The sequence below is a fragment of the Aythya fuligula genome, chromosome 2 (genome assembly GCF_009819795.1).
Source record: "Aythya fuligula isolate bAytFul2 chromosome 2, bAytFul2.pri, whole genome shotgun sequence".
Taxonomy (NCBI): domain Eukaryota; kingdom Metazoa; phylum Chordata; class Aves; order Anseriformes; family Anatidae; genus Aythya; species Aythya fuligula.
In genome coordinates this window covers 40,548,563-40,559,999 of record NC_045560.1, presented here as the reverse complement: position 1 = coordinate 40,559,999, position 11,437 = coordinate 40,548,563, and the positions used below count along the sequence as shown (strand labels likewise).

Sequence of the window (11,437 nt, the reverse complement as noted above, 5' to 3'; positions counted from 1 at the left end):
ACCTGCCTGTGTTGTGGAGAAGAGGGGCAGGTAGGAGAGCAAGCACTGTGTCAGAAATTTGGTTTGTCTTTTGGCATTGTGGAAATAGTCTTCTCACCTGGACCTGGGGGAAGGCTGGGCTGCTCATCTAATTTTTCTCCCTTTGTCATTTTACACAGTAGTAGCCCCCTTCTTTTATTCAAGAGGGATCCTGGTTATTACAGGATACTTCAGAGTACTGTATGCTGCTGCTAGTACTAGTCAAAGCCTTCTGATGAAAAATATGTATTACTGTAAAGGTGTGTGAGAATGTGGCCTGTTCTCTGAAATATCAATTCAAATGCGCAGCTAGTTACAGCCAGATGATTTATAATGTAAAGTAAAGGTTGAAAAAATCAATGTTGGGCTGAAAATCATTAGTCCTGTTCTCTCTAAGCAGCATGTACCTACCCACTCCCTGCATTTCTCCCACTTTTAGGGTCTGAGACTCCATAGAAGGCCTGCTTAGAAGCTGCTGCAGATCAAAATGGTGTTGCCTAAACCTGCTTTAGGTCATCTTTATTCTTTGGAGCAAGCTTTGGCTCTGTAGTTTCAATTTCCTTGTCTGCGGCTTTAATCCAGTGCTCTTCCTTTAATTACATCCTATAGATACATGTCCCTTTGAGTCCTCCAGCCCTGCCCCTCTGCAACTTTAGGATCTCAGTTGTTCACACTGTTGTGTGGGAGACTTAATGTGAATTATTTAATTTTGTCAGTCGAGGTAAACAGACAGTAAAAACATACGCTGCAGCACAAAGTGTTCTCTAATCACTTATTTGACAAGTGCATTTTAATTATTTAGCATATCTTGTAAAAGTAATGAAGCCCTAGTAACATGAGACTTAACAGTCTGCTATTAAATTTTCCCTGAGAGGTGAGAAAAGACTGCTGTATTCTTGGGTGCAAATTGAGAGCCTGCAAACTAATGAGATTTGACTAAGAATACGTAAAAGGGGCCGGAACCTCTCGGTGCTTCTTAATAGTTTCGGTAATAGGTAGTAAATCCAAGAGCATCCCACAGCTAGACAAGATTCTGCCTGTGTTGGCAAACCAGAAGATACCGTCTGATGCCTTGCCAAAACAAAACAGAGTTTTCTTGGCCCAGCTGTAGTTTGACTGAATGTGTAACTCAGTAAGAGGAAAAGCCGTAAGTCACAGCCTTGCTGAAGAGGTATCATTCAAAATAATTTTCTGTAGCATGATATATTTAATGTTTCTGCAAAATAAATATTTAATCAGAGCTAATATTTTTGGTTCCCTAAGGCAGTGAGAGATGTAAAAGTTCTAACTTTTTACTGAAGTAAGTTCTTACTTTTTACTGAAGTAAGTGCAAATGCAGTCTATCAGGAAGTTCAAAGTAAAATGCATACGTATCCTAGGGTTTCTGGCAAGTGAACTGGAGGTGCAACCAGCCAAGGTGGATGGCTAATTCCGTTACTGACAAAGAACAATTTATCTTGAGGTTCAAAAGGACTCCCACCTCCAAAAAAAAAATAAAAATAAAAATAAAAATGGGGGTGGAAAGGGGAAGAACCCCAAAAGATAATGTAAACCAAATTGCAAGCAAGCATGCCTGCTTGATTGATTTGGGTAGTGAGATGAATTAGGTCAGTTAAAATTGCACTGCAAAAATCCCAAACATAAATACAGTCTCAAATGCTGTTCTTGCCAGTTACAAAGCAGGCTCCCGATGCCAACCCCACTCCAGAAAGTGGAGGGTCCACAGTGAATCTCCTGGGCTCTTTATTCAGAGGCCCCACTCGTAGGATGTTGTGCATAGGGAGTGCTTCTGGTCTGAGCTGTTCCCCAAAGAGCTCTGGGTGCTGGTGCAGGCACTGGAGATAGCTTCCTATGAAAGCTTCAGCTCCCAAAATCTTCAGACAGGAGAATGGGAGACAAGGATGTAAATTTCTTTTTCCTCATGTTTTTTGGTTTTGTATTTTTTTTTACTGGGAATTATTTTGTTTGCAGAGGGAGCAAGGACTGAACAGAGTCCACTGTATTTTTCCTATAAACATGAGCTGCTGACAGGCTCCTTCTGCAATTTTCCCTTCATCTGTGAAAAGGTAGGCTGCCGTATACTCAAGAAACAGTACGAGCTCTTCCCCTGTAACATGACGGGCAGGCCTGTATTTGTAATGAATCAGGCTTGAGGCACTTGTCATGTTTGCATTTAAGGAAACTTTCCAGACACATCTGTCCATTAATGCTCTCCCTCCCTTCTGATCTGTTAGAAGCTTATTCCCATCCTTCTGGCCATCAGAATCTTTCACTGCCCTTTAGCAAATTAATTTAGAAACCAATCATCCCTTCTTTGATTTAATAAGCACAGGAAAAAAACAGCAGAAGGAAGGGTAAAATAATAAAATTTGAGGGAAGGAAATTGTACTTTCTGAACTAGCACTTGAAGTGCATGTGCATGCCGTAGAAAGTTAGCACATGTACGTGGAGGTCACCCAGAAACCAAGGAGGATGTTCTCTGCCACATCCATCTGTCACAACAGAAAAGAAGTACCGAATTTTTGCTAAGAGGAGGTCGGGTTAAAACATTTCTTAGTCCTTTAGTTACAGTAGATGTGTAGTACTGAGAGAAAATCCTATTAAGTTGTGACAAGTCTGACACTTCTGGCTTCCTTTATGTTAACACAGTAACCATACACAATGTTAGTCTCACCCCTCACCTGGGCAGATGCAGGGTGCCTTATTCCTGACAGTTCAGAGTGGGTTTGTAAATTGAAAATGCAGGCAGGGTAATAAAAAATTCATTGTAGAGCCACTTTAACATACAGTGCCACTACTAGCCTATCAAGATTTCCTAATAAGTAGCCACAATGCAGATGTTCTTTACCACGTAATTTCTTGAGATACGGGAAGTTGTATTTTTCTGGCAAATTTGTAAAATCAACTGATGGGAAGTTACTGGGATTTATGGGAAGAGCTCCAGCTTAGCTGGCAGAAAAAGGTAAATGAAAACGGCAGCGAGTGCTAACTTCTCTCAACAACCTCTCCTCAGGTGGAAAATGGCAGGCTGACCCTGGTGGTTCCCATCATGCATGCTTACACTCTATATTCTAAATTTCTGAAAGTTGTTGAAAAGTAGAGCTTTCACATATAGGAGGATGTGAAAGTTAAACAAGAGCCTGATGTAAAATGTGTTAACATTCATAGTTCTGTTTGAATGTTATTATTCCCCACTTCCTTGAAAGAAAATTTAAACAGAACTTGTGCTGATTTGTTATTCTTATGGAATCCTAAAACTTGTCTCTGACTGACATGGCATCTTACTCATTGTGTCAAAGCCTTTGAGATCCTCTTAACTCTTTCTGTCTTCCTTAGAATGCTGGTAGAATTTGCTCAGGCTAATTCTTTAATTAAGTGGAAATTACACAAATAGGAGTTATTTTACACTCATGCTTCTGTAATGAGATAGAGCTGCACAGCTGACCAGAAAACAGTCCTTTGCTGCTGTTCTCAATTCCAGCAGGTTTTTCACTTTAAGGGATTTTCAAACTTTCTCCTAGTCTTTATGCGTCATTTTATGTGTTTGAAGTGAAATTCTGATGAGAGAGAGGAAAATGAACCATGGACATGAAGAAATGTGCAAGGACAGATTGTGAGAGAGATTTCCTGTAGAAGAATGGCATGGAGAAAGCAGTGCTGGAGGAGTGGTTTAATCAAAAAGCACCAGTTAGAGCTGCTTGGGATGGTAAACTGTCATATAGGAAAAATTAGATTAACTGAGAAAGAATGCATGTCAGGAGAGAGGAGTTTCATTGGACTGGAAAAGCCTTCCCCAGGGACGGTAAGTGGCATAGTTTTCCAAAGAAAGTGTCCCTATTCATTTGGAATTGTAAACTCAATTGAATAAATAATAGAAAATGTAACTCTGAAATCTGCAGTGTTAGAGGCAAGCCGGGTCTGAGCAGAAAGCCTGCTTCACCTCTGTTGTCTGACTTGGTTGAGACAGCTCCGTGAGTCTAGTTCAGACTTTGGATAAAATCATAAGGTATGTTTTCTCCCTCCCTCCTTCTCTCTTTCCCCTAAATGTTATTATACTGCAGCTTGGCTCTGTCCACATAGGCTGGAGCAGACTGTGTTGTAACTTGCTTCAGCCGCCACTGAATTTAACAGCTTTTGGCTTTGTAAGCAGTGCCTTAGGAGAACTCTTGCTCATCTGTTCCCTGAGCCAAAGGAAAACTCCTCCAGTAGCTTTCCCAGTGTTTTCTCTTGCTGGAACACATAGTTACCAATTGCTAGGTGAAGATACACTACCTTTAATCATCTTTTGTTTTTGTGTTTTCTGTTTGTCCAGCTGACGTATTCTGAAACATACACTTTGACTGGAATGGTGAAAGAGCCCTTTCACAATGGATTTTTTTTTCCTTTTCCTGTATTCCACACAGTTAAATTCTTCCACTGGTGGGAAAAATACTTTTCCTTGATGTAAATGTGTGGCAGGTAGCTGAGTACTCATATAGCCATTCAGACTTCCCTGTTAAGTATAATTCTGCAAATACTTTTTCATAACAAAAGGATTTATCTTTGGAATCTTGTTCAGGAACTTCTTTACACAAGTTTATCTGTTGTTCACTGTTGGTTCTTAGGAAATCAGATCCTATTGGCGTTTAGTCTGTAGCTAGAAAAATGTCTGCTGGGAACTTCTTAAATAGGACGGCAATAAACATTTGGATTATATTTTGCAAGTACAAATCACTTGCAGGTATTTGCATATTTATTTATTGAATTTCAACTTCCACCTCTGGTTAGATGACACATAAACAATTAAATAGCACCTCTGGCAAAGTATTAGTCTAGAGAGCCAAAGACATACTGGGAATTCAGAGAAAGGTTTCTGAAGTTTTAGAAGGAATTGGGAAAGGCTTACACTTTGATTTGTCTCCACAAATTTAATATCAACTTGGAATTGATGATTTAGGCTTTCACTCTGATATATTTCTAAAAAAAAAAAAAAAAAGTATATTAGCAATATCTCTGTCCAAAAAATATTCATTGTAGCATTGGGTGGGGGCAGGGACTGTACCTAGGTCTGCATCATTAAGGGAAAGAATGATTAATTTAAAGCCAACTAAAATATATGAAATATTCCTTTTTTTTTTTTTTTTTTTTTTTTCCAGGATCTATGGATCAGTCTCCACATTGTACTTTGTAGTAGAGGTCACTGATAAATTTGATGTGCTGGAAAGGTGTTAATAGGTTTTCTCCAGCTGTTGAGGCAAGGCCAGAGCAGTCGGGGGAAGTGTAAGACTGGCTGTACCTCCAGCCTGACTGCTAATACATTGCTCAAGTCTCAGGGATGTTTCCTGGCAAGAAGTGTCTAGCAGCTTCAGCTTTCCTGGTGGTTTTATGATGATTCAAAGGAAGAAAAAAAAAAAAAAAAAAAAAGCTCTTCAACCTCATTTTCATTGATAGCCTAAATCAGCTTCAGGCAGGGGTCTGCTGAGGCCAGTAGGCCAGAGTATAACACTGTGGTGTGCTGACCTTGCAGAGGTGGGTGTGTGGATGTGTTCCTCGCCTGCTTTGTTTTAGGAAAGTAGTTGCAAAAACTGTGAGAGAAAATTAATGTAATTAATTATAATTAGTATGGTGTTTATAGTGGATACATGTTCCAAAATGTGTAACAACAGTGAAGGAGATTTCATAACTTTCAGGAGCTGTAGATTTACAGGAACAATTAGATGATTTAGGCCAGCCTCGAAAATCTTTTGAACTTGTCCATTTGTGTCTTTTAAAATCTTTCCAGTTACTGACAATTAAATTTGATGCCTAGATGCTTGTTTACATAAAAGCAATCAGCACACTCTTTCTGTTTGTGTCTCAGTGTGTCATATTTATTTAGCAGCATTGCTGGATTTTAAGTTCTGGAGATGAACCAAAGTGCTATGGGCATGAGGCTTTCCTGTATGTCATTCTCTGTCTTTTTGTGCACATGTGGATATGCACTGAAAGTGAAGCTGGTAAACACAATTTTCAAACCAGAGTTTTGTCTATTTTTATTATATAGTCATAAGGTTCTCAAGAGATGATACTCTGCTTTGTAGTTTGTTCTTTCACATCCACTTGTCCTTTGAAAATCTTACTAGTTCTATAAAATCTATATTGTTTCAAGGGAAAAGACCAATACAGGACAGTTCAGATTATATGATCCACTCTGTAACGTGGTTTCACACTTTGACAGGAATGATAAAGGATTGTAGTCAATACTTTGATATGCAAAAGATATCCTTGTTAAGTTCTTAGAGTACATTTTGTTTTTAGCCACATGCTTTTGCAATCATTTACAATTTTGCAGAAGATCCCAGTGAGTATGGTCTGTATCAGAGGTTCGTGTTAACTTCTGTTCTATTGCACAGGCATGAGAAGATACCTCTTATTACCTGTCCTCTTAGCAGAAAATGAAAATTACTCAAACTTTGTTGACCTCTGGCATGAAATTCCTACTATTACTTCTTTCATTTTCTTCCACTGAGGAGGGATCAATTTTTCCTTAAGCTGTAGCAAAGCTTCACATTCAAGAACTCCTTCCCTACATGGTAATTGCACTGCATTATCTTCCTTTCACTTGTATATACATAATTTTTCCTGCAGTTTTTGGGAACTATTTGCAGTTGTCAGTGGATTAAAATTCTTGTAGCTAAAGGAAATGGAAGATGTTTTCCACCTTTGGTCACAACCAAAACCTTTCACCTAAGTGAGCTTAGTTTAGGCTGGGCAGATGACTGCCTTTCAGAGGTGGCCAAAAGTTTAGAAAGTCAGTGGCCAGAGGAAGCAGCCAGTGCTTAATGAAAATTTAGAGTTTGTATGGGTTTTGTCTGGGCTATTTCTTTTTCCTTGAAGGCAGAGACAAGGCAGGATGTGCAATGATGCAGCAGCGAATGAAGCATAGCAGAGAAGACACTGAGACTGGATGCAGGAACAGAAGCAGATTTTCTTTCTTTGGTGGTACCTGTTAGGATCTATTTTTACATAGAAATGTCACCTGACAGAACTCAGGGGAGAGGATATCCATGTAGTCTAGACGCAGTTAGAAACAGGGAGCTGAAGGCATGAGAGAAGAGGAGAAGCAGTCAATGTAGTCTGAATGCACAACTGTATTTAAAAATAGCAGTTGGAGGGAAGGGGTCCTTGAGGAAGATGACTGTGGATGCATGTGGCTATAACCACAGTGTAAAGACATACACTAGTTGGCTGTTGGGAAACCATGTGAAAGACAGACTTGTTATGATGGAGAACTTGGGAGAAAAAGGCTGAAAGAGATGACAGTAAAGCAGAAGAGTGGCACCAGAAAAAAAGGATGTCAAGATGGAGATGACTAGAGACTTGAAGCTGAGGAGGTGCAAGTATTAAGGAGCTAGGGGGAGAGTAGTTAAAAGATGGTTGGGCTGCAGCTTGGGAAAACAAAACAAAATAAACAAACAAACAAAAAACAGAAAACAAACAGAAGAAAACAACATGAAGATCTGGAATCCCTAACAGTATGAGGAATAGACAGATATCTGTGTCTGAACACTCCCTTTCTTTAGGTGGAGAGAAAGATCTGTCAGCAGAACATAGCTAGAGGAAAGAGCAATGTTTTCTTTTCTAGGACAAAGAAATACCATATTGACCTAAAGCCAAAAAGGTCCTGAAGAAGAATATTGAGACAAAGATCTCAGCATCCCTGTTGGAACAGAACAAAGATTAATGTGCCAAGCCAAAGAAAAGCTCTCCTAAAAGCTGTGGCTGTTGTGTTATCAGTACAATTATTTTGATCCCTAAGAAGAAAAGTGAGAGAATGACAAGCAAACGAGTATCTACAAACAGTTATGAAGAACTTAAGGTCATAACCTCTTAATATCTACATTTATCATACATCATATTAATATCATACAACAGCCATGTCTGTACTGGTAAATTAAATAGTGCTAGGAAGCGTTCCCGGGACCTGAAAATTGATTGTACCTACTGTTATCTGTTCCTGGCATAGTATTGGCTTATATCTGCAGGAATTCACCTGACCTATTCCCAGTATAGTTTGAAAGTAATCTTGGGATTATTCTGGATAGGACAGTAGTTTGGAAGCAACTGCCCTGCTCTGAAGGGTGAGAGAATTTAATAGCATGGCACCTTTCTGTGCCAGTTGGCCTCAGCAGTCTTGGGCATGTTTATTTTTTCTGCAGAAATATAGAAGTAAATGGTTCCCTTCAGTAGATGCAATTTTTGGAAACTTAGGACACTGACTGTTGTGGGTGCAAGTTGTGACAGCCAGTAAATAGGATTTATTTAAAAGGTTACTGAACTGAGATATGGAAATGCTCTCTCAGATTTCCTCTTAATTTAGCATGAGGGCATTATAGAAGAGCTAGTTAGAGAATATAAGCTTGGATGAAGTATGAATTTGTTTTCGTATACGTTAATACAATCATAAGCAAAAGTAGGTCCATAAAAAAGGCTCTTTCCTACAGAAGAACAAGTCGTGAAATTAAGGATACAAGTTGGTGAGATTTATAGGTAGTTACGTTGGCTGGACTAAATAGCCTTGACATTTAAAAGTGGAGAAAATACTTTTAAAATACATTTGAAACGTATCAAAACAAGGGGAAGCTCCAGACTGAAGCAGGTAAGTAATGTGGCCCCATAAGAAGATAAATATGTATCTAGGATGGAACAGGGGTAAGGTGAAGACAGTGGAGGTGTGGAAGTTTTGTAGTGATTGTAGAGTAATGTACAAAATGAAATTTCTTGTGCTGCACTTCATATAACTTAAGAAAACTTAACACTGGAACAGGTGCAGAAAGAAGAGCATTTCTGAGACCTGTATTGTAGCAGAACAGACAAGCAAAGTGAAAACTGAGACATGCTAAGCCAGAATTAATAAATACATCAGGGAAGGAAGTGCTAGAGAGGAAAGCTAGTTAATTAACCTGAACAGTGCTGACACATTTACAAACTTAAGAATAACAATTTTCTGTTCTAGCAGAAAGCAGTCAGTTGATTCTGAAACTGAGTTAGATCATCCACGTTTCTAGAGAAGCATACGCCTCTGTTGGCATTTTCTAAATGGGATCTGTTCTTAACCAGAAGCATGGGCAGTGTTTTCTGAGGAACTTCAGGGATACACAAGAGAAGTTGCACTTTTCTCTTCAAATATTGGAGCTTCTGAAGAGCCAAATACAACATCTTTGGAACAGACTGTGCAGGATATTTCGGTGGTTCTCCTCCAGCATATCATCATCCTCTCACCACATATCCTGCTCTCACAGATCCTTTCTGCTTCAGCTCTGCCATTTAGATTTGCTCTGCAGTGAGTCGGTTTTGTACAAGCTCATCATGGTCTTGCCATCACAGGTGCTGTGCTGGTGGTGTCCTGAATGACATCAGGTGTTCAACTATTTTGGGAAATCAAGCCCACACAGCAAGAGGTTATCTGAAACAGCTTATCTCTGGGCAATGTAAGTCGTGTCTGACTGTATCAAACTGTTGCATTAGATTTTTCATGCTGTGGTGTGTTACTGGAGCAGAATTTCATGGACAGCATTCAAAACATCCATCAGTGTAATGTTGTGAAAAGTTTTGTTTATATATGGCTGAACTTGAATGTGAGGTGATAATAATAACCCCAAATTGTGATGGAAATTAATTAAAATGTCTTTTCTGTTTCTGTTGGCCTTTACATGTTTCTATAAATACCGTATAGTTGAATGAATACCAGACTGATGAATGTGGAAGCCTGCCTGTCAGTGTTTCAAAGGGAAAGCATTCAAATATAAATAGCCTTTAAAATATAAATAGTGAAATCTCCATACTGTATTTATCACTGACCACTTTCTTTTTCCTTTCATTGAGTCTCCCATTTTATTTTTAGTGATGCTTACTTAAAATAGTTTCTCAGTTTTCCTGTTGGCGATTAGAAGGCCACTCTGGAATCCAAGTAATTTTAAAGCCAGATGGTGAGTGTGGAAAGTGTTCCTTGCCTGAGCAGTGAGAGTTTGAAATCTTGTCTGTCCTTCTTTACTATAGCATCAGTGTAAAGCGAAGCACGTTTCATCTCAGCTTTTTCCGTTTGATTTATTTCACATACATATTCTTGAGTTGGTTTCAGGATGTGATTCCAGCATTGTTCAAGATCTCTGTTTCTTCTTATGTTGATGCTATTCCCTCGCATATGTTTATAGCTATGGTTTTAGTTGACTTGTTAAAGTCAATAGTCTACACAAATTTCACTGCGTTGGCAGCCACCATATTATTTATTTATTTTTTTTTGGTTGGAATTCCATGAATTCTGGAGATCACCTCAGCTGCACACGAAGTAATCTGAAACAGTTAAACTTTTGTTGGTTTGTGGGCTTTATCTTGTTACAACTGCGACCTGCTGTCTGCTTACCACTTGTGTTGTTACTTCTTTTTCCTCTTCTTTTTGTGCAATAATATATACATAATTTTAAAGCAGGGTTCAGTCTAGCATTAACCACACTGCTGTTTGGTAGGTAGGGTTTGCAGGCCCAAGCTGATCTTCCATCATTACTTGCCTGAAGGGACAGCTAATGCATCGCTTGGTTCTTTTCTCCTAAGCTGTCTGTTCAGGTTGAAGAAAGGTAAGTCTCATTGAGGACCAGCTGCTTTAAGCATCACAGTTTGCACTGAGGTTGCCTTGTTCCATAATTGTGCATCCCTACTCACGCTTCAGTACCTTCCCAAGTGGGTGGGAACATGGTCACCATGGCATCCTCATGACAAGCAAGAGAAAGGGAGGAGAAAGTGAAGAGAAAATGGGATTTAAGGCTGGAAAGAAAAGTTTGAAAACCTACTAGTAGCTCTCCATTGTGTTTACAGCCCTTGAAAACAGCAGCTGCCCATCCTTAAGAAGTACTGGGATTTGGCATAACCTGCAGGCAGCAGGCTGACCAACACATCTGCTGCTGAACCTCAGAGATACAACTGGGCAACCTGTTTAAGAACTAGCTCTAGCAGGGCAAGATGAAGTAATTGCATGGCAGCTTCACACCGAAGTGATGTTCACCAGAGAACAGTGTGTTCAGCCTGGTAACTGGGAGTGAGGATCCACCCTGGAGTGATCCCAAAGAGGGTCATTTGAGGGCCCTGGAGCACAGTGGTGCCAAGATCTTTGCTTGGGTTTCTCATGGTGTTTGTGGAGCCCCAAGATCAGGGATCTGGGAGCTAAAAGTCATTAGGATGAGAGATGACATTCCTGTCTCTGCCTGAGTCTGTGCTACTGTAGTTACCCCATGAGACCACTCGCACCTTGGATTCCTTGCATCTGTAGGGAGGCAAGGGAAGGAGCAGGAGTGTGTTCTGCAGCTGTGCTTGAGATGTCCAGGATGCATTGCCTTTAGTCAATTAGGAAATCCCTGAAACAGCCAGCTGCTGCTCGTGGACTAAAGCTCTTTTCCTTTCCTTGTCA

General features: G+C 39.8%; 1 protein-coding gene across 1 annotated transcript in view; it reads left to right on the top strand.

The window, feature by feature from the left end:
- The first annotated feature begins 9,442 nt into the window (after nt 1-9,442).
- Nucleotides 9,443-11,437, top strand: part of THRB (thyroid hormone receptor beta) — a 107,033-nt gene continuing 105,038 nt past the window's right edge. The window contains exon 1 of the mRNA XM_032182003.1: nt 9,443-9,467. The gene's annotated coding sequence lies outside the window, so the exon portion shown is untranslated. The remainder of the gene's footprint in view (nt 9,468-11,437) is intronic.